The sequence below is a fragment of the Heliangelus exortis genome, chromosome 7 (genome assembly GCF_036169615.1).
Source record: "Heliangelus exortis chromosome 7, bHelExo1.hap1, whole genome shotgun sequence".
NCBI classification, from domain to species: Eukaryota; Metazoa; Chordata; class Aves; order Apodiformes; family Trochilidae; genus Heliangelus; species Heliangelus exortis.
In genome coordinates, this window is record NC_092428.1 from 6,007,225 (window position 1) to 6,029,981 (window position 22,757).

General features: G+C 40.2%; 2 protein-coding genes across 6 annotated transcripts in view; one reads left to right on the forward strand and one right to left on the reverse strand.

Annotated features, from left to right (window-relative positions):
* WBP1L (WW domain binding protein 1 like) overlaps positions 1 to 22,757 on the reverse strand; it is a 59,127-nt gene that overhangs the window by 27,239 nt on the left and 9,131 nt on the right. The gene's annotated exons all lie outside the window — the stretch shown is intronic.
* C7H10orf95 (chromosome 7 C10orf95 homolog) overlaps positions 18,668 to 22,757 on the forward strand; it is a 237,984-nt gene continuing 233,894 nt past the window's right edge. For all 3 annotated transcript variants that reach the window (XM_071748422.1, XM_071748420.1, XM_071748416.1), the window contains exon 1: positions 18,668 to 18,699. The gene's annotated coding sequence lies outside the window, so the exon portion shown is untranslated. The remainder of the gene's footprint in view (positions 18,700 to 22,757) is intronic.

The following is a 22,757-nucleotide window of genomic DNA, read 5'->3' on the forward strand; positions in this document are numbered from 1 at the left end:
AGAAGGAATCTAACTTTAACCACTTGCCTCTCCCCAACACGTACTCATAAGGCGAAGCATCATTTCAGATCTGAGACAAGTTGTGGAGAGCTATCAGAGGCAGTAACTTAGTAAAAAAGCAAAAGCGTCCTAGTTGATGTGTGAATTTGGCAATCCTGTAAAAACTACACAAAAAAGGTGCTTTGCAAGCAGACAATACCACATTCAGCTGAAGCAGCAGCAGCCACCCTATTCTGCAGCTTCTGAGGGATGGTGGCCACTACTAGAGGTGACAATGGAAAAAGCCCTGGACAGGAACAAACCCAAAAGCTGGGGGAGTTGGCTCGTGTCTTATATGACCTTAATCAAGACACTTAGAGCCTTTTCAAAACACTGAAGTTCTAATCTTTGCTTGGCAGTGATTTTGGATATTCCAATTGATACCATTTTATCCCCCTCCCCCCAATTTTTTTTTTTTAAGTTTGTAAGTCCTTGACTCAATGCTTTGTCTTGAGGCAGTGAGTTTCATACATGGTTATTGTGAACAAATAGTTCCTTTCATCAGGAATTAATTTACCACCTTCTAATCTGACTTTCGTATTATTAGCAGGTGGGAACAGAAGTCCCCATCCATCTTCTCACCCATTCATTACTCTGTACCTGTTAGCTATCTTCTTATAAAAGATATCAATCTTCTCTATCTTCTTAAGGTAAAATCTTTTCCCAAAGCATTCAGCTGCTCACTGTCCATTTCCAAAACCTTTCTAATTTTCTATTGCTCTCTACTTGGGGGAAAACAGAGCCCAAATAATTATTTTAATGAAAGCAAGATCAGCTCTAAGACAGGCTCAGCATAGGTCCCACTTCCTATATACGATCCTGGAATTTAACATCTGCAAATGCCACCCATCTGTGACACAAGAACACATCTACCCAAACTACAACAAGCAGAACAAATGTAAGGTTTTAGTGTTTCTCTGTAGATGAGTCTCTTGAGGGCTCTAAAAAGTCAGGGCTAATGTCAGGACAGATTATGGCATCCACATTATTTTGAAATTCTGCTTGTTTAGGCCCACCAAATGTACTTTTTTTTCATATCACTGTGGATCCCCCTACAGGATAATGATGAGTTAGTTTATTTTGAAAAAGAGGGAATAAAGACCTCTAGGCTTTACCAGTATGTAGTACTGCTCCTCTGAACACACCATTTGCCCCAAGCATGATGTCAAACAAAGGATGCTGCTGGAAACCTTCACAAGCCAAACACACACTATGCCTTATTACCTCGCATAGTAACATGCAACTGAAGAAGATGATGAAAGTTGTTTGAGTAATTTTAGAGTAACTTTCCACGTTTGATGGGAGATGCTTGCAAGCAGATTTAGAAACCCAGTAAGAAACAATAATAATTTTGATACCCCTTGAAGAGACAGAATGACCTTTAGATGATCAACTTATGACAACATGACTGGAATAAGAATTGAAGTTGTGCAGCTCAAATCTGCCAGACTTGAAGCACAAGACTATTTTCAGTTGCTCCATTATTAAGAGTCCTAGGCAGGGAGAGGTTCTAAACAGTAAATATGGGTGGTGTGTAGTATCTCCTCAATTAAACTTTACCACCATCGTTGCAGATATATATATATATATGTATATATATATATATACATAGGTTGACCATAAAGTTGGAACAATTTTATCTAATGACTCTTCCATTCACCCCAGTGCACTGTCATTTTCATGTTGGTTAACAGGAGCATACCTGGAGCAACACCTATCCATTTTCATTAGTCAGCCCACAGCCTTGGATGCTAGAATTGAGTCTACACAGGTCTGTCAGGCACTTGAAACACAGAAATAAAGAAGCAAACTGAATGAGAGTGACTTTATATTTCCCCAACTTAGAGATGACTCTAGGAATAAAGAAAAAAGAGAAAAACATACAGAAAGGCATAAAATCAGATCTGTAGAATAGGACAACATCCAGGAACAAGCAGACTCTATCTGCTTTGACAACAAATGTTCTAAAAGGGCTTGTTTGCTAGCAAAACCAGCATGAGACATTTGGAGATCACCAATGCTGGAGCAGCAATGCAATGCTAGATATGCCTGGAAACCATTTCTGGCTGGCCACCCGCCTGCAATATCTGCCCACTCGTTGTCAATTCCTGAAGAGTGAAGGGCCACCTCCTCACTCTAACAGCACCCTCACAAGAACATGATGACTTTCCAATATGAGATGCAGGTGCCCTGGGTTCATGTAATGTATAGCATTGGCACTGCCTACAAAGAACCATCATCAGCAAATTCCATAGGGCAAACAGGAACGAGACAGTCTGATAATTTCCCAGTACCTATTGGTATTGTACTGTTTAGGGGTAACATGGTCCAAAAGAAACATTTCATCCCCATTGTGTCTCTCTAGTGCTACTGTGTTATTTAGGAGTGGGATAAAGCAGGTCCCTCAATTTGTGTGCAGTTCAACTACAAAGCAAGGACACTGAAGTCATTTATGTTTAATGTTTGTCAGGCCAAACCAATTTAATCAATGCTAGAGAGAGCAAAGAATAACTGCAAGAAAAGACACCATACATGTTGGAATTGGCTTGTAAGCCAGTGCTGCAACCAGTCTGGTGGATCAATAAATTTTAATGTGCAAGAAAGCAAAAGGACTTGCAGTGGTTAGAATCTGTCCTTGGGTAGGTTCCTCTTTCCTGAACTGCCAACCCTTCTGTCAGATCAGTGGTTTAAAAGTGCAAGAAACTTTTACAGCTTACTAAGTGAAGATAAACAAATAGGGACACAGTGCATTTCAACTTCACTGCTGTCACCTGCCTTAGTCTCTGAGTGACTAGTTAACCAGGGAGGAAGAGACTGAGCACTTCAAAACTTGCTCACTGTTGTAGAGAGCCCCAATGGCAACAGCTCATGCTTGATTCCAACCAAATCTTTGATTCCAGTTGAATTTTGAACAGCAGCTGACAGCCAAGCAGGCAAGTGCAGTATGTGCACATCCTCCACCTGAAAGCCATGTGTGAACCCTGAACCACAGAAGAATGCATTGCAAGGGAAGACACAACCCACTCGTTACCTGGTACTTCAGCAGGAGCCAGTCCATCCTCTTTGCTTTTCATATGTGGGTGAAGAAATACCAACAGTAGCACACTTTCCTTTGCGTTTTTATACAGCATGCAATCCCTTCCCTGAGGCTGCTTTCTGTATTAAGCTACCATAGAAAAGGTACTCAAGAAAGGGACAAGGGGGAGATAGCCAAGATGAGTCTTCCCCAGTATCTATCTGACAAAGGGTACAGAAGCGGAGATGTCCACTCCTACTCACTCTGGGAGAGTGGTGGCAATGAAAAGTTCAGGCTCCTTCTCCAAGACCAAAATAGTTTTTGTTAAGTGTAGCTTGAAATTTCCAACCCTCAGTGGCATTGTTTCCCACTACTTTTTTTCCCTAAGGAGGAGAAAAATAATAGCCACAGGTCTAGCATGCTTTTTTTCTCAGCAAGAGAGTTGTGGCCGTAATTGTAACACCAAAGACTATTTGAGTCATCTAATTTGTATGACCACTGTTTCAATAACCATGTCTGCCATTCAGGCCCAGAGGTCTTAAAAAGCTTCATAAATCCTTCATAAATGTGGCAAAGGGGGACTAAAGAGCTGAAATTGCCCTACTGAGAAGTCACACTAACTGTTTCAGTGAAGCTAGGGTCAGTTCTGTCCCTTTAGCATTTCTAGGTTTTGGGCACCAATCTCAGGCTTCAGTTTTAGTTTGGAGTGGGTAATGAAGTCACTAGAAAGCCTACTTGGCTTTCTCTGAGCCTGCTGGGACGGGCAGAAGGAGGAGAGAGGGGAGAGTTCAGCTGTTAAGCACTTGAGGAGACTGTCTCCAGGGATAATGTATCTGGGCTGGAACAGGGACACCAGCCTGGCTCCTTGCTTTTTGGCACTACAGCTCTTGTTTTCTTTACACCGCTGTATGCAAACAGGACCTTTGGTAATGGCTCAAGAGGAGATGATCTGCTCCAGACAGGGAAGAAGGCAGAGCCTGCAGACAGTAACAGGATCCCTGATATGTGGAATCAAGATGGTGTCTATTCCAGTTTTAGAGTCTTGCACTATGTGGGGACCAAAAATACAGCTTATGTGTACCCTGCGGTCACATCATCATAGGAGACAGCATTGTCCCAAAGCTGCTTACCAGCACAACCTTGATGGAGATCTTAGATGCCCTACTCTCAGACGTGCTATTTGTTTTCTTTCCAAATGACAGCAGCTCACTATTTTTAGTGCTCATCTCGTCTGCTTGGCATTTCCCTGGGGCCTTACCCTTGTTTCACAGTGTTGGTGCCAGCTCCCACGAAGCATTTTTTTTTTGGTGCCAGAGGGGCTGATGCCAAGTCTGTCTGTCTTGATGCCAAAATGGCAGCAGGCTTCAGTGTTGAGACAGGCTTTTCCAAAGCTAACAGCACTAGTGCTAGGGTGACTAGCACTGATTTTTGAGGTTTTCTTCCTTTTCTATTGCCTTTGGATTACATGGTATAATTATGCTCAAAATGACCTTTTGAGGCACTAAGGATTTTTCATCACAGTCTAAAGCAACAGGCAGTTGTAAAGCAGTCTTAAATTATAGGTCCTCAAAGAGATGGATACTTATATATGCGGAGCAACTATTAAGGATGCAGCACTGACACTGCAGTGTCCAACTATGACAGCACCAAGCTCCCCTGCAGATCAGGCAGGGCTTGATCTCTTTCAGTTTGGAAGTGTGTTTAAAAGTAACATAAAACAAAAAACAGAGAACCCCCTGAAGATAAAGGCAGTTACGTGGTATTTCATCACCAAGATATACCTGACAGCAGTCTGGAGCAGAAGAAGGTCAGGGATCAGTCAAATTGCATCACATCACTATGAGCAAGAAGACAAAACCCAAGAGAGGTTATGGACATTGGTTCCTTTCTCCCAAGTGCCACTCTGAAAAATGCTTCTTCAGGTAAAATCCCGTCTCACACAGGAGGCACACATGCATCACAATCATTTAAAATCTCACAAAAATTAAAATCTGACTATTAACCCAATAGGCTGTGCAGTTCCTGGAGTTTTACAGGATTTCTGCTATCTGGTAGAGAAGTACGTTCACCTGAACTGCTAGAGGTAGGCTGAGGTTCAGAGTCTGTGGTTAGAGCCTGGAACAAACACAAGGAAAGCCCTCCTACGTGGCATGGTCTTACTTGCACAAAGACAGGAAGACTTCTCTTCGAAAATGAAGAGCTCTAAAGATCACCTACATAAATCTTTCTACAACCAAAGCAAAGAATTAAAGGAAACCACAAGTTTAACTATTAAGAAAGCTCAATACCACAAGCATTTAAAAGATCACAGCACAACAGTATTAAAGACATTACTTTTAAATCACTAGACAAAACTCTAAGGGAGCTATTAGATCTTAACCTCCATTGTTAAAAACTTCTTCAAATGTGCAATTTTAGGGAAAAACACAAACTCATCTCCAGTTTGGAAAGATAAGTAAGCAAAAATAGGGAATAAACACAGCAGCATAGTGTATGGCTAACTGCAGTTTCAAGCTGAGTTTACCCATGCTTGCCAGCTGTGAAACAGCAGGAAATATCAACACCCTAAAGCCTCATCTCTCCCTTGTTGTATTACTGGTTCTGCTTTGGCCCACATCTTTACCAGGAAGGCAAGAAAAGCTCCCCAAAAGGACACACACTGTTGCTTTGCTAACCAGAGTGGATTGCTTCAAACAGGAGAGTTCTTCAGAAAGAATGTTCTAAACAATGCAGACAGATCCCAGATGCAAGGTTCTGGGTTCAGATAAAGTTGGTTGGACTTAAGTGTACAGGGCAAAAACTTTAATGCTTCCCACCACCAGCTCCTCCATCCTGCCGTATTTTCCTTCACTTTCCCCTTTAAAATGGGAAGAGCGCCAGAAACTTGTCTGAAATATTACAACTGGATCTAAATACAACTGATTGCTATTCTTTCAAAGTCTAACAGAACTGCCACCAGTTACCCAAATATCTCCTGTTGGGTTCTGCTCATCTGGAGGCCACCCCAGGACAGGCAGCAGTTATGTAAGGAAGAGGCAGCTGGGAGGAAGCGATGTCCAAGTGTCGCGTTTCAGCATCAGCCGTGACATTACGCAGTTTGCACTTTGCTTAAGCATTAAAAGCACTGGTGGCACCTAGAATCACAGCCAGTTTCTAAATTTCAGCAACATACCTTCAGGCCAGGCAGTTCAGACATTCCAAGGGCAGATTCCTTCACCACCCTGCTGACTTGCTCCCCCCACCTTCAAACGATCTGTAGTATTTCTCCTTAGGTGTATGGGCAACACATACTCCTCTTGTGTGAATAAGTTTGCTTAATTCCATACAGTTCAATGCCAAATACTTTAAAATTCGTTTCAGCTTTATCGCAGGAAGAAATGCTAATGGCCATAAGCTGCCCTTATGGGTATTATCCCAACTGCTGTAATTTCCATTAGTATTTGTTACTCCACTGCCAGATAAAGCCAACACTCCCCCAGCTGTAGCAGGGTTGAAGAGGGCAGGGTGACCCACACAGCCTTACCTCTTCCACACACTTCTCTGCAACAGGGTTGCAGGCTGAAGAAAAGAGAAAAGACTACATGACTGCTTCCTCTTTGCTGAAGTCTAGCTTCCAGACATGCATTTGCTCTAGATCACAGTACCAGCAGGATCTTACTCCTGCAGCCATTGTTTTCTTTTAAATTTTCCCACAGCACAAACCAAATAGTCCATATGCATCTGTGTAAACAAATCAAAACCTGACTTACATCCTACCTTTTCACAAGAAGGTAACTGGTGCTAATTAGCATGGCCACAGTAAAAAAGTGAATATTAAAAGTTTAAAAAAAACAAACCAAAACCAGAACACAACAAACCCAAGCTGTCAGTAGCCAGTTACTTTCTTTTTCACAAGGTGAACAATATACAGGCCATGTCAGCACTCAGAAAACTCAATAGACCTGTGGGTGCCTGAAGAAACTCCAAGGAAGCATTTTCAGTTTTCAGAAATACTCACTTCTGACACGTCACAGGCTTCTACAGTAGTATTTTGCCCCCTGAAGCAGTTGGGGGAGCTGGAATTCTGAATAATTCCTTTGGAATCCCAGGACCAGTCCTCCTTTCCGGGAAACAAGTGAGAAAACTGCCCATCGATTTCATTGCAGAGACCCAATCTGCAACTTGTAAAGTCATCAGACCATTGACAGAGACATCTTCCAGGTAAAAACACATAAAGAACTTAGGGACAGACAGCAACATTTGTGAGCAGGATTTAATTACGGATTTAATTACAGACTAGCCATCAGACTGTCCTCCTTTCAGCACTTGTTCTTTAGCACAGGCTTCAAATGTCAGCGTTGTTCAAAAATGAAAGATGCAAACCCAGAGCCACTCAGCTGAAAGGCTTCTCAAGTCACCCTGTCAAACCACTCTGGGAACGACTTGCTCCACCTAAAGCATGAACGTTTCTCTAACCTATCCTTAAGATGGCTGCAATCATTAGTGTTCCCACCATCTCAGCAGGCAGTGTGCTCCTGTGCTTGATGCTCTTTAAAAATTAAAATATCCTTCTCTGTTAATATTTATTCAGGCCTAAGTGCAAGGTAAGGCAGTAAGTTGTTCTCTGTGAAAAACAAGACAAATTATAACAGTCACCTTCATAACTTAGCTCACATGGAGAATTGCTGTAGCTTTCAGAAGAAAAAAGAAGTCTGTTTTCATAGACTATAAGAATGAAAATATAATTCTAATGCTCTTTTCAGCCTCTAACTTAAACAAATCTTATACCAGAGCATATCAGTTATTATTAAGAAGTCCTACAAAGTACCTGTATTTCAACACTTCTGTCATCACTTCTACATGATTAAAGATTTGGAACTTTTTTTATTTTTTTTTTCAACAACTGCACTCTATTTCTGATACATCCCAAAATCACAGACTCCCTCTATTTGACTTTCTCCATCCAATAAATATTCTGCACTTTTCCTTTTGGAAAAGTGAGATAAGCTTCAGACTATTTCAAGTTCTTTTCCGAGCTTCAAAAAGCACACATAGCTTTTCATGTGCATCTCAAAGCACTTTCTCTTTGCCTCCCAACCTGTTGGCAGAGAGGCAGAACAAGCACCTCTAGGACCCAGTCACCACTACAGGCTACTCCTTAGCTTACATTCCAGTCACTTAAGGAACCCAGTGAACTGCTGTTTAATCCTGAACACAGATCTCTACCCAGCATATCCATAACCAATGTGCACCTGCACTCAGGTTGGGCTGTAAAACATCCATTGAATCAACCAAACTAAATTTTGCCTTAGAGATGCCTGAAATGTCTTTAGGGATTTATTCTAGTACTGCACTAGAGACTGAAGCTGTGAACTTCAACATTTTCTAACTTTTTTTTCATTATGCTCTTATTTTAATTTGATTCCTTTACATTTAGTATACATTTTAATGTGTGCAGAATTACAACAAAGAGTTTGTGTATTCTTCCTTGAGAATGAAAAAGCAGCAAACCTCTTCATTCTATATGAGTTAATTGAATCACTGTTTACTCACCTTCCACATTAAATTTTAGATCAATACGATTTTTTATATATACCACTGTATCTGCAGAACCTTTTAAGTATTTGTATGGTCCTTGCTATCTGCAATACCAAAGGTGAACTACACCAGCAGCAAAATATTTACTGTCTCTTCAGTTATAGATTGCTGAATTTAGTAGATGGTTTTAACATCAGCAAAAAATAATTTAGATTATAATAAACTTCCTCAGGGTTCCTTTAAAACACAGGTCTGGAATGAGAAAGAAAAGTTTCAGACTGCTTGAAACATACAGCCAATTTGTGGAAAGAACTCAGCATAAACTGACAGTATGACTTTATCCTTTAAAGTGTCAGTACACAGCAGACTGGTTACTGACATCTGAGCTCATACTGAGCTGAAGTTACCATGAGGAAAAAAAATGACAGTCAAAAATGTCCCCAGATTTCAGGGAAATTCAAAGTAAAGTTTCAAGCAAAAAAGATACAGCAATCTTTTGTAAATGTAGAAACTCATTAGTGAAATGGAACTTGTATCTGCCAGAGTGAGCACTGTGTCCACCTTACGGCTTTTTGAAGGATTTCATTTGGAAACCAGATCAGTAACAGAGGTGAATTAAGTATCTTTGCTATCAATCAAGCACACTGGACAAGGTTTAGTTCTCTAATATGTGGTTAGTGTATGCTTGAGCTGTATAGTAAGAGTCTTTGAGCTATCATTATGCCTTATAGTCATGTAGCTCTGTCAAGAGCTCAGCTGTACTTCTCTCGAGGCAGGCTGGAGAAAGCTCAGTCCTGCTGTTTCCTCATTAGCATGAAGTACTTGCCATCAAATTGTCTGCAACTACCTTTTGCACTGCACTGAAGGATAACCAGACTTCCAAAGCCTGAGAAAATGCACGGAAAAATGCTCCTTCCTCACCTCCCCAGGAGCAGAAAGATGCACCAGTGGCTCCTACAATCTATAAACTGCAACTAGCTCCCAAGGGTTTGCTGCTTACAGCAGCTTTCACCAGATGCTCGTTCAGGCACTCTGCTTTTTGCCTCTCATTTAGACAAGCTGGAAGAAATTCCGATGCACACAGATGCCAAGGATGTCCCTTGTGAGCTGCACCCCCAGGTATGAAAAACACCACTTAAGTCAGGAGAGTTTGACAGAGAGCCCAGATCTTGCTGTGACGTGATAATTCTGCCAAAGCCATCCTGCTAGTTCTATGAATCCCAGTATTTTGCAAAGCAGCAGCGGAATCTGAAATAAGATTTGCCTCTAAAGGACAAGCTGGTGGTCTAGAGATTTCATTTTATTTCAGATTATTGCCCTAGGTCGGTTGACTGCACAAGCAAGGAGCACAGGCACACATGCTGATGTATCACTGGAGATGCCAAACATTCAGCAAGTCAATAAATGCTAATTCCAGAACAAAAGATCAACTTCATACATACACCCTAGACCACTCACAGACCCAGTGTTTTATGGATTGTGCCTTGCACAAAACAGCCATTTTTGTGGCAGAAAAATAAGATGGTGGGTTATACCTCACAGAGACATTCTGGTGTCTTCAAGAAGAACTTCCCCCCCCAAAATACTTATTGAGAAACAGAAATGAAATTACTTCTATACCCTAATTCAATAGAACAGATTCAGATCTGAACACTTCTGCCATGTCTTTTCCCAACACAGCCTGGGACTCAAAGGCGTTCTTGAACATGACAGTTTGTATAAATTTACCAAATTCAAGTCAAAAAGATTTTCCAATTGCAATCTACATCTCAGCCAGAAAAAATCTGACAACTAAAATAAAGGGCATTGCCTTGTATAGTCCACTCACATGTAAACACTCAGAGCTGCATCAAAATTTGTTTTATAAGAATTTCTTCATGAGACAGCTGATCTTTAGTGATCTAGGAAGTTGTGGATAAACCTCAAGAACTGAGAATGTTTCTGGTGGATATTCTCATTTCTCCCCAGAGAATCTTAATCTTCAGAGGAATATTAACATGAAGTATGTAAAATATTTTGTGGACTGTTTATAACCTAATGACTCAAAATGTAACCTTAAATGCCATTCTGCAAAGAGTTACTCATGTTTAGCAACTCAAGCAGAAGGAGAACACTAGAGCTTCTGCAGAAGACTACTTCTATTGCTCTTCCTTTAGCTTTGTTTAAGCAATTTCACATAATACAGTTATCTTCACTGATATGAGCAAAACACTGCTTAGAATCAAGCTGACATAAAATCAATGGTTGCATTATTAAGTAGTAAAATCATTCCAAGGACTTGTGTTTGGAAATGTCTGTTCAAACATACAGACAAATCTGAAAATCCAGCTTCAGTTCTTACTTAAAGATTATTTAATGGTTAAAACTGGAGTTCTGAAAAAAAGATTTTGCAAAGAAATACTCTAATCCTTCATACAAGACAAACCTGAAAAGCATATGGTTCCCCCTGGCTATGTCTACTGTAAATCAAGTTACTTTTCTGAAAGCTTAGTATGTATTTGCTAAAGGAAAACAATACAGGTCTTAAAGCTTCACAATTAGAAATTAAAAAGACATATGCTGAAGGAATTAAAATTTTCTTTGCAGTGTCAGTTTACCCAGTTACACATCCTGAAGCCTAAAAAAAGCATTTATGAAGGGAAGAGTATTAGAATCAGTAAACTTAATATTTACATTAAAAACACGTGTGGAAAAACCTAGCTGTTTGCTCTCCAGAAGCCACTATTTGGTCTCTTCCGTATTTAAAAATAGAAGAGGCCTTTGCAGAATTACAAGTAAAACACTGAAAGCTACATGTGACTTTCCCATATGTAGTTTCTCAACAGCCAAATGATTCCCCCTACCCTGTCCTCCCTGTTTGCATACCAAGGCAGTGTTTGCCAATTTTATATTAGAGAATTTTTAAGCCAAATTTGTAAAACCAATTCTGTTTATATCCTTTGATCAAATCACCAGACTAGTTAAAATGTGAAGAGAATCAAGACCAAAACAACAAAGTTATATGTTGTGTCATCAATTTATGATGAATGTCAGCATGTCAGTATAGAAGATATGGGAAATGGTGAGAATGTCACTTTGGCTTTCTGTAAGTTTTTGAGAGCAGTATATATAGACATCCCATTTCTGAGCATATTCAGAGACAGAAAACACTCTTCAGTCTTTAAACAAACAAGCAAACCTAACCCAGAAAGAATAGTTAGGAGAGCATCTCAGTTTTATTCCTCCAGGGCTACTGGCACTTGCAGCAGACAGAAGGATTTTCCTGTCTGCTGCTTTTTCTGATTGCCTTCATTCCTACCACAATATCCAAATAACTGAAGGCCCAATATTTCAATGGCTCCCATGCTATGCATCCCATCCAGAAAACTTGTGGATGTTCTCTCAAACCAGGCCTAGACCTTTTTTGAAGGGTGGGATGTCTGGCCCCACCTACAAGGAGCAACACAACAGGTAATTGAGCCAAGAGGAGACAGCAGGCAAAGCTGAAGAGCATACAGTGGGACAACACGAAGGATCCTCTGCCAGAAGGAAAAGCAGATGACAATGGCCCACTCCTGTAAAGGCAGGTCAGCCTAACAAGACAAAAAAGTAACCTGCCACATAACATTAATGCTGATGTGTTAGACTGAATGCCTCGAAGTACAAGTCAGAGACTTCTTCCCAGGACACAAAAGTGTCTCTTTTCCGGTTGTGCTGCAGCACAACATTCATTCCTCCTGATCTCACTTTTCCCCTTCAATGATGAACACACGCATGGCACTATCTTGATCAATGCAGCCTCAAAAGGTCCTTCATTACATGCAACAGTTAAGTAAAGCACATCTGGCAGCGTGACAAACCAGCACAAGGACTCCTTTAAATTCTCATGTTCGATTTGACCTGCAAATCTTACTAACATCTTAGGACCCTTTGATACACACTGGGAATGGAAAAGCTGTGGCTGTGGGCTGGCATCAACCTGCAGCTGGAGTCCATGAAGCCAGCTTGTGTCAAGAAAACCGAGCACCAGGACTTCTATGAGGACTGCACACACAGCAAAGGAGTTCCAAAAGCCTGCTCAGCCCTCATAAAAGAGGGTGGTGTCTGGTCCTACTTACAGCCTGAAAAGACAGGGGAAAGGTTCTCGCTTTGTTCTTTGCAGTCTTGTTCATCTGTGTGTGACACTTGCATGCCTCCTAAGATTATGGTTACTTCCTGTTGACAAATGTGTTCTTCTGCAATCTATTTCCAAAAAGACAGATAACACATATTTTAACATTAACTGGGTTTTTTGCAAAACAAATGATGGCCTTTATATAACACAGGATTTGGACTTTAAATAACTTGCGGTCTTCTCTTAAATTGTACTGGGCTTTATGTTTGGCAAAGTCAATTTTCTATTCTTTTATCTTCCATAAGCAGGATAAGAATAGAATTTACCATACCAGAAGTGGAGTCAAAGCCATAAATGTTTATAGACAACGTCTATTATTTTACACTACGCAAATGATTTGACATGTTTTTTTCTTGCTAGTTCAGTGTATAAAGCTTGCATATGTATTGAAAACAACCAGAATACCTTCCCAAGTAAAAGATAACAGGTTTCAGAAATGGACATCCCATGATTTAGTGATTTGCCTGTAGTAAGGGAAAATGAATGCAAAGTCATCTCATTTCTGAAAGCTAGCACTTGTTTATGACTACCATATTTTTAGGGCCAATCTTCAGAGACACATCAAAACCATGACATCTTCCTCTTATTTACCCCCGTCCCAGACCAAATCTATATTTAAAACAAACAAGCAAACAAACAAATCTATCAGGATAACTATATTGTCTTTCACTCTTCCACAAAACGAGACTCAAAGCATAATTCACTCTAACAAATTTCTGTACAGGAAAGATTTAATTGTTAACTATATTAAATAAAAAACAGATTTATATTTTCCCTTGGAACTTGCCAATCTTGTCATGACTCAGCTTCAAAAAAATATTTAAATAAAGGTTGTTCCTTTATACTCTCAGTAACTTTTAGTCTCCAGAATTATGATTTATAAATGTTCCTATCCATGCACGATTTCTGCCTGAAATCACAGCTAAAAGCCAAAACACAATCTGAGCCTGAAATACAAACAGAAGTTGTTTAGTGGTTGGTATTCCTTTTTTAAGTCAGAACTTCAATACTGCCTTTATAAAGCAAATCAGCAACAAAAAAAGAGGCAGAAACAAGCACTCAGTGCTTCTGACATATATGAATTTAGCAGACTGTTCTAAGTAGGAAGTATATTGTCAATAGTCTCTGAAATAACAAGGAAAATGGTAGCAGTAGGTGGCATAAGGAATGAAAATGAACAATCTCCAAATTTCTCCCCAAGTGCCAAGAAATCAAAACTCCAAAAGACTGAAGACTCTTAACAGGATACACACATATGAAAACCTATTTTTAAGAACCACAGGGTTTGGAATCCATGTGACATAATGCCAACAGTGAGTTCTGCAGGCATTTGCTTATATCAGGGTTTGGGTTTGCTTTTAAATGCCATTAAATATCTTTTTTTCCTGCCTCCACAGCTCACAAGTACTTTTTGTACCTCCAAACACTGACAAAAGTCACCAGTGATGAGATGCAAGAGAAGCCATGCAACTGCCTTCAGGGTGGGGAAACCAATTCAGATCCTAATTTCTCAACTCGGGAGCACAAAGAAAGAACTTGTACCAGCTTTCACATCTCTCTTCTTCACATCTTGACATCTCTGCTAACAGATTCTAACAAACAGGACACCAGAATTCATACTTCAGCATATTCAGCTTCTTTCCTGAAGGACTCCAGCTACTGATTCCTGATTATGTTGCCAAGCTGGTCCCTGAAACAAGCCAGAGAGCGCATAGGAAACATTCAGGAAAACTTTGGAATCAACAGGTGGTTGAGGCAGATCCCAGCATACAAGAGGTCAGCCTCTCTGGATATTCCCAAGGCTTTCCATATCCCAACACAACTCAAAGAGATTGCAAGGATTTCCCAACTTCAGAATAACAAATTGACAAGGAGGAACCATGAAGCTATGAATGCCCCTGCAGCTGAACCAAACCATTTCTAGCTCTCTACAGACTGGAGAAATTCACAGTCCAGTGAATTATTGTAAGTACCAGACTTTACTCTAAACTGAAGCCCACACTTTTTGGCCAGAAACCTAAAATTTATGGTCAGATTTGGAAGTGAAGCTTTATACAAAAATCCTGAGATGAATACTAGAAGAAACAAACAAAAATAAAACAACAAACTAGCTAATGAATCATCATTCTTTAGAAGAGCAGCTGCCTGGAAAAACTTAAATACTTTGTTCAAAAGTGTTCCAGTTGCCATTCAAAACATTCTCATTGTATTTCCAATTTCCAAATACCTCTCTCCTCAAAATTTATATGTTTTCCTATACTTTCTTCAAAGGCTCTTGCAATTTAAAAGTCACAGGAAAACACACTAAAAATATCAAATTTGACAAATGCTTACACTTTTCTGGTAGGTGAGGTTACCTTTCTGCATTACATCTTATATACATCTTACACCATATGCTCCTCTAAGAAGAGGCTGTCTTTACTCCTAAAGCACCATGGTCACTGACAAGCATATGCATACTAACACAAACCAAACAGTATTTTCTGCTCTCGGAAAAACTGCTTCTAGTTTTTGTTGTCCCCACTTGAATTCAGAATTCTGAATAGCAAATGCTCTTGTTATCATTTAAGCAACTAGACATAAATCCTGATGAAAGGTGCTATTATATAAAAATACCCATTACAACTTTGGACTAGATTTGAACTGGTGACCTAATGATGTGACATTTGATAGTTCTTTAAGTGCTTGTGATCACAGAGATTTGCATCTGCAAACACTTAAATCCCAGAAGATTATACTACCTGGGAAGAAAAATGTTAGACAAATGAAATTTACAGAAATGGAAGATTCTAGATTTGTACAATTTTAATAAGCAAGAAAATGCAAAGCACAGTCACCAGATTCCTCTATGTTTCTGGAAGATCCTTACATTACAAATAAACAACACAAAACTTTGTACCAAAAGTCAGTACGTGCAAAGCTCAGCATTCACCACTATACTGGAATCAACACAGCAAGTCCCTCATGGCTTTGGAAATTAACTAAAAATGAGGAAAAAGTTTGTACTGCAATGCACAGCTATCTCTGCTTTGAGTCAATATATTAAAAACTAAGCTTTTTATGATCCATTCAACTGCATCATACAAAATATGCAGAGCACGGAATCTAACATCTGCCTTACCAGAACTATTTGCAATCCATGGATCTTGCATCAACAACCTGGTGCTATGCCAGCAGAGGTAGGTGCAAGTCCCAATGAGGCAAGCACACATTTCTCACCTGGTTTCAAAAAAGGTGTCATCTGAAAGCAGCTCAAGTTTCCTCTTGAAGAGAAGCATCCTCTAATATTTTATCAGGTTGTAAAAATTTCACAATGGTACATCTGCCGATGAGGCAGATAGAGCCAAAAACACAATTAGCAATTCCCATCAGGGGGTCGATTCTGCTTTATGTTTTTAAATAAGTACTGCGGATGCACAGGTGCTCCATTTCAGTGCAGAGTCTGAATGCAAAGAAATCCCCTGATCATCAGCAACACCTTTAATCTCCTGGATAAAGAATAATACTCCCTTGAATAGCCATCAGCCCCTCTCCCTGCACACATGAGTAAACTCAACACAACTGTGACCAATCCTACAGAAAGGTTCTCAAGAAAAAAGCATCTGTACAGTTATCTGCATGCCTGGGGATGCGAGTCCTTTTGTTGGGTTTGTTTTGAAGTTACAGATGTACTTCAGATGCCCTGCACTCATTAAACCACAGTGAACATGCCAGCCAAAAATCTTATGCCATGCACATGAAGACAGTCACGTTTACCAGTTTGCATCATAGAGCCTGCCAAGAAGTTTCTTTTTATTGTTAATTTTGACATTATCATACGTAGCATTGAGATAGCTTCAAGAAAGGAAAGAAAAATGTAATAAAAGGCAGTTGATAAATCTTCCAAAAGCATCCAAAAATATCCCAGTAAAAGCTTGTAAGGATAAGCAACCTGGTTTCATAAAGATGCTTCTGATTAACCCTTTTGCAGCTTCAAAAAGATATGATCTCTGTTGTTGCTAAGCATGTCTGCCAGAGCTTGCCAAAGAAAGCATGAGCAAGCAGCTTCAAAGGCAGAATGACGTACCTAGAGCAGTAAACTCTAATCCTTGCTGTGGAAACCACGCAACTGAACTTAGTCATAGAAAATGGGATTAGAAATTGTAAAACAAAACAAGGAGTTGAAGGAATTAACAGTCATCCCAAAATCATGTTGAAAATATTGAGCAACATTTAAATAAGAACTCTTGTCAGGGTTGATAAAGAAGAGTGCAAAACTAGCATCTTGCACAGGAAACCTTTAGCAGATGTGGGTAGAACAGGGTATCCAGGTCAGCCTAAAGCCTTACACTGACCCTGGATGGTGGCTTGGCAAAGAGCAGAGGTACCAAAGAGCACCCCAGCCATCACTCCTAGAAACTGATGTGAACAGGACCCCTAGCAAAAGGTTTCCATGACTGATCATAGGAAACACGGCATGGATCAAAGCAGACAGTGCTTAGACTGATGGTTCATGAGCCACATGTAGGAGCAGAGGGAAAGTCTCTGGGAAGTGGTTTGGGAAGCACAGCATTATTCTTTCCACAGTTCATGTCATGCAAACACATGTATACAAGAATGTTTCAACTGCTCAAGTGACCATCTTCACTAGTGTCATATAAAGCACACAGCAGAAATGCAGAGGTCAGGATTTCTGAGGCAATTCCCCAAGGAGACACAGCTAACGTGACTTTCTAAAGTTCCCCACATTTCTTGCAGTGTAACTTCCTGGACAACAGTATCACATTTTTTCTGATGACCGGACCTAACCCAAATTCCATGTTTACACAACCCACGTGAAATTCAGGTTTTGTTGAATGTGTGTTTTCATTTTAGAACAAGAGCCGATTTTCTAACTCAACACAATCTTTCAAAAATAAACCACGTCTCCACATTGGGTCAGGATGCCTCGAGAGATCCTAAAACAACATCAATGTAAGTGAGCTTCCCCGGTTTTCTCACTGCCAAACAAGTTTCATTAGCAAGTGCCAAGTATTCAACTCCAGATCAATTCAGCAGATAAAATCAACATAGACTTGAATCAGGAAAAGGAAAGAGGTGGCAGGAACGAAGGAGATAAGCAAGGAGAGAATATAATACCTTGAGAAAAAAAGCAGACTGTCATAATCTAAAAGTGGCTATGAAATCTGCTCCAGATCGATATGGAACTTGACCATAAAGTATAAGCCCACTGTCTGATGACAAAGAGCATATTCTCCTTTTGATCATTCTTGGTGTCAATGGAAACCCACTGGAGCTTGAAGAGATATCAAGTCTTTGAGAGATGAATATCTAACCTAGCACAAAGACCATGAATGGAAGCAGAAGTGAGTTTTCACCCCCCTCCCCAGTTCCAATACTATCACCTCTATTTAATGAAGTCTGAGTGGTCAGTTTTCAGTGATTGCCCCACACTTTTTCTCTGCCCAGACATCAGACTCTTCCTTCCTTTAGTAAGGCCTCCATGCCTCCCAGTCACCGAAATGAAAAGGAAAAAGGACAAGTCAGACTCTAGGTGCCACAGCTTACAAGCAGTTTTCATGCCAAGCACTGCAGCACCAGGCTGTCCATATTCAAGAGCAGAACAGCTGCATTATCTTTCATTTACCATTGATGCTGCCACATGTGTCTTTTCTGCCTTGCAGCCTTGGAGATTCCAGGAGAGTCCTGCAGAAGAGTAATCTTGCAACAACTAACCATAGAATATTACCAAGCAGTTTTGAGTAAAGAAAACTGGAAATTGCTTATCTAGGATCTCTACAGGGGAAGAACAAAAAAACTCGAGGATCACCCCACAGAGCCCCTCTGAAACCCCAAAGGTTACCAGACCTGCTCACAGATCCAAAAGAACTGCAGCAAGATTCAGCTTCCACCAGCTCCAGTATCCCGACCAACTAGCAGAGCCTCTTTGCTATACTTGGACAAAAAAAAAAAAAACAAAAAAAAAAAAACGGAAGTTAGGGTGTTTCACACTCTGCTCAGTGTCTTGAAAGATGAAAGCAAATGGTATTTTTTTTTAAGTATTTGTTTAGAAGTTAAGAGGGCAGAGGGAAACTCTTAGCTTTCCTTCTGTATTTGGGCTGAGACTTCAGCATTTCCACTGTTGCAAAACAGAAGTCAGAAGAAAACAAATCTAGTTTGACTACAAAGAAGTGCCAACCAGGAAAAAAGCCACAAAAGCTTGTATAAATACATGTACATCCCTAAAAAACATGCACCTATCAAAGCATTGTTTAAACCTTGCCCAAGTTGAGAGTCTAACTGAACTCTCTCTACTTGCTGTTAAGAACAGTTTTACCCAAAGTAATAACCAGGATTCAAACCAAGAAGGAATAATGGACTTGGGTTTAATTGGTTTAAAAGAAACCCAATTTGCAAATGCTACCCTTAGCCAGCTATTGAATATACAAGTTGATAGAGCCCAGAACACACTGTGATGAGTGACTTCAGTGACTTTAGTAGAGGCACCCTACACCCACCAACATTCCTGCTGAATGAATGTGAAATCTTCAAGAATTGCTTTTATTTATCTTACTAAAAGCATTTCTTGGAAGGGCTGGAAAAATTTTTTTCAGATGGATTTTTCAGCTGAGAACAAAGTTGTATTTATTATAATTATGCACTCTCCAGTGTGGCCTGCCTTGCTGAGAAAGAACATTAAATTCATCTGTGTACAAACTCACGGAAGTGACCTTTTGAATGAAAATGCTGCAGCAAGACACTTGCAGAGCATTTGCACTAAATAATAACCTACTGTCTGCAACTTGCAGATCAGTGCTCAGACCACTGATTTCAGCTGCTACTTACATAGGCACAAGTCCACATGAGGTCAATCAGCTGAGAATAAAATGTGTTTGCTGCAGACTACAATATGGAAAACTGTTCTTGGGAAACTATATGTACTGTCCACTACAATATGGCTTTATGAACTTTTGTCAAGCATCACACAGCAGCACAATGTTGCAAAGCACCTTAAAGAGGTGTTTTCTGCAGGACACCCACTATCTCATTTAAATAAGAGGATCAAAGGTGTTATTGACACAAACTGGGCACGCTCTCACTTTAATGAGAGAAACAAATGCCAAGATGAACACCCACCACCCACGCAGATGCACCCTGCTCCCTTTCTGCAGAAGGATGTGAGGATGATCTGAAAGGCTTCTACTCTATGGAAAGCCCAAGCACTTGGGGATGGGAACAGGTTAGCACTGAAGAACGAGGAAGTAAAACTAGAGGGTTAATTTCATCACCTAAATGAAAGGTGCAAGGTAAACAGCAAGATATGCATGACACATGTTTGTTTGGAAATGGAGGGTGTCCTTTTAGTGTGCAAATATAAAATACCCTCTTTAGACGTATCAGATCATCCTACTCTTTGTAGAAAGGTTATTATTAAAAGTAGCGCATCCTGTTAAGAACTTAAACCAGATGTCTGAGTCTTCCCAGCAGCTGGGTTGCCCTTTAGTTAAATTCCCCACTGCCAAAGCAAGCAAGGCAAGTTTGAGTGCTGACATCCACTTCCCAGGGGCACTTTGAAGCTACTGACTGCCTGCCCAACCCAACACCATCCCACAATGGACAAGACCTGCTGGCAACCTGCTCTGGGCTCCTTCTCCCCTTCACTCTCCAAGGTACGCATGGCAGACCCTCGTGGTTCATGGCCAAAGATTTTGGTATGCAGTTCAAAGCTCTGGAAAAGAGACTACCCTCTTCTAAGCATCTGTGGTTTTTTTAAGCCAAAATGCAGCTGTCAAAAAAATTTGCACTGCCAATTTGGGTCGTGTACTCCCTTTTCAGATTCTGCAGTTGTACTTCAGTAAGATGGCTTTTATCTCACAGCTCTGCTCACTGAACCTGCTGTTTTAGTCCCAAGTCTGCATCTCTACATGCTTTTGTGTCCAAAGGGGAATATGATACAACAAATGCAACTTCCTGACTTCACTACAGAAGCAATTAACTGCAAGTTCTGAAGAAGGAAAAGCCTTCCCTTTGAGTGTTTGTTTTCTATGCAGTAAACACAGCACATGCAATTTGTAAGATCCACAAAAGCTTCATCCTTGTGTGTCTTCCCATGTCGATTATTTACAGTAATGCTTTCCAAAGAGAAGAACAACCACCACACAAGTACAGAAGCAGCCAAGAACAATAAAACTATCTCAACAATTAGGTAAAGTTTGACTATAGTACTTGAGGGCATTGAAAACTTTCGAACCGAAACCTTGCAGAAGGAAAAGCAGGAGTTTCTTGGTTAACAATTACTAATTTAGAACCAATGACTCTGATCCAAACCTTGAGCTGAAGAGGGAAAGTACACACCATATATATAACTGATACCACACAAACTCCATGTATTTTGATATAAAACCCCACAGTTCATAATACATTCATCATTTTAAGGTCCTCATTTTAGTTAAGAAATGTGAAATTACTTTCTTAATACCATGTGGTAAGCCAGGATCAGATTGAAAAGTTCTTGCAAAAAGTATTCATTTGTCAAAGGAAGGACTTAGGAGCACACTGTAGCTTTTAATAATAATAATCTACTTTTTTATAATAGTTACAAATTCATCTTGCAAAAAACCCACCCACAGTTAAACCGAATAAATTTCCTTTGAAAACCGTTTTTTTCTATCATTTATCTTTGCACTAATCCTTCAGCTTAAGTAAACAGTGACAGTTCACCCTCAAAAGGCCTCAGCATTGCAGTATATGCAAGATGCCTGCTGGCAGGACTGGGAAAAAGCCAACAGAGAAGCAGTGTAAAACCTGTAAATGAACAAACTAATGGGTTGAAACACATAAGAGCAGTATTTTTAAAGCCTATTTCTTCAATTAAAGACATTAGATAGAAGCATAAACAACTTTTACCCTGCACACTGTCTCAAAGGAAGGTGCCTTCAGAACTGCTGCAGGCAGTGCCAGTGCAAGAGAAGAGCTAGTGATAAAAAGGGCTGTCACAGCAAGGATACAAATAAACAGAATCTAGGGTCACCCACTTCAGAGCCTGTCCCAACTTGTGAAATATCACTAGAACTTAAGGTTTCCAGATTTATAAAATTAATTTTTTCTGTATGAGCTGCATGGTACTGGCTACTTCAACAGCAGCAGCTCACTCAGGGCTCAGATAACACTTACCCAAGGCACACAGTTTCATGGACACAAGTACACCCTCCATTTGCTTTGTTCCAGAAGATCAAGATACAAGTGGCACAGCCAGGCCACTGTGAACATCTTGTCTAGTGCTGTTTTCCTCACCTGCTGATCTCTGTGTTCTGAACCTGAAGCCAGTATGTTCAGTGCTTAATGATACAAATTTAGTCCTGTTTTATTAAGATGCACAGAATAATCCCTTGGTTGAGCCTCTAAAATCTTTTAGTGTAGGATGATAGTAAAAGAAGGTTTTGTTACACATTGCTATGTAATACAACAGAGAGAAGAAACCATCAGTGCCATTCTTTTTGCTCCCCAAAGTTTATCCACTCTGCTAAAAGTTGTGAAAAAAAAAGATTTGTCTGGGCTTTGTCCACATGAGGAATTCAACAAGCCCTTAAACCTCTTATCAGCCTGAAGTGACATGGCAGAAATGGTGAAACAAGGCAAGAACAGATTTGTGTTTTCCTGGCATAATACTTATAAATACACAACATGCTGTAAATAAAGAACTGCTGCTCCAGCTACTCCAGCAATTCCATCTAAAGAATGAAGACTTCAGGTTCCAGAGTGGAGAACTACAGTATGAAGAGCAAAATCACACCAGACTTCCTGAATTCAACTTTTAATGATAGGGTGATCAGACAGAAAATCACCTTTATCCTGGCCCAAACCAGGACAAGTGATCCTCTGACTTTGTAGTCAAGGGACAGGCTTAAGAGCACAAAATGGGTCCAAGGAGATTAAAAGCTCCTGACTTGTTTCCACAGCATAGCCACTCTCTGGTGGTTTAGTACAGTCACATATTCTTCTGGGAAGTACAGAGATATAAGGACCAAGTAGAAGAGTGAGAACCTCAGCAAA